Here is a 1240-nt window from a genome sequence, read left to right on the forward strand (position 1 = left end):
ATATGGAGAAAATAGTATGTGTTTCTTTGTGCACTCAAATCCAAAGCATTTGCATAGATCATTTTTTTTTTCATTTTGCATCAATTTGTCAGTGTGCTGTCTGCATATATTTTCTAAATCACAACTTTCAAAATCTAAAACTTATGTGATAGATGAAGTTTATATAAAAAACAACTGTTTAAAAGCCAGCCTCAGACATCCTCAAGTAATTTCTTTTTTTCCCCTTTATTTTTCTTCTTGTTCTTGTTCTCTTCTTCTTTTACAAGAGTTGGTTGCCTTTTGTTCTAATATTGCTTAATAAGAATAAGAGAAAAAGAAATAAGAATTTTTTTTTTTTTTATAAATCAGGCATTAGGTTCTTTGGCTTCCATGTCAGGGTTTAGATTTCTTTGACTGAGTGTTTCTATAATTGTTTTCATTTCTATATTAGAGATACAAAGAAACACACTGTCATAATCAAATTCTTTATCAAGTAAGAATGGCTGAACTTCATCCCCACACACCTCTTTCAAAAGTCTTAATGCAGGTTTTTCTGTTGTCCAGGTCTTCAGCTCAGGATGAGAATGCTGCTCAAAAGAAGGAATATATCTTGAAACAGAAATCTACCCTAGAAGTAGCAACAACTCTGAGTTCAATTTATGATTAGTTTCTTTATCCATGTCAATCTTCCAAATCTAGAAAAGAGTCCACCTTAAACCTTTCTTGCCTGATTGAGATTACCTTTAATAGAAATGCCAGTTTTCTGACTTTCATCAGTGACAATCTGCTCTTCCTCTTCAAGATATGATAGAAGGTCCAGAGAAAGCTATTCATTTCTGCTATGCTGATCATGAGGAAATACTGGAGTGGCAAAGATGTTTCCTGAAGAGTCTGTTCCAGATGTTCAGCTCTTAATCATTTACTGAATGAAAGTATTTAAAAAATTCTTCATTAGTGTGCTCATGGCAATTAATACACTAACCCAGGGCTTGTTCAATTAACTGATCTTTATCCATGATCCCCAATCTCAAAAACTGAAGAGACATATCTATTTGAGCAGCCTCTCCTTATAATTTTTTGGCAATTTCAGTCACTGCTTTGTGGCCCACTGTTCCATTTGAGCAGAGAGACGCCCAGGCTTTCTTCCCTTCAGAAGTAGGGGGAGATCTGTGCTGCCAATTAGCAGAGTATCCATGAATCCTCAAAGCATTTCTGATTTTAAAAAATATATGTTTTAAAAAATTGCATATATTTAACCTGT

The 1240-nt window shown here is 34.0% G+C and overlaps 1 pseudogene; it reads right to left on the reverse strand.

The window, feature by feature from the left end:
- Positions 1 to 344: 344 nt before the first annotated feature.
- On the reverse strand, positions 345 to 995 carry LOC105749501 (annotated as a pseudogene).
- Between the last annotated feature and the right edge of the window lie 245 nt (positions 996 to 1240).

The sequence above is a fragment of the Sarcophilus harrisii genome, chromosome 1, assembly GCF_902635505.1.
Source record: "Sarcophilus harrisii chromosome 1, mSarHar1.11, whole genome shotgun sequence".
NCBI lineage: Eukaryota > Metazoa > Chordata > Mammalia > Dasyuromorphia > Dasyuridae > Sarcophilus > Sarcophilus harrisii.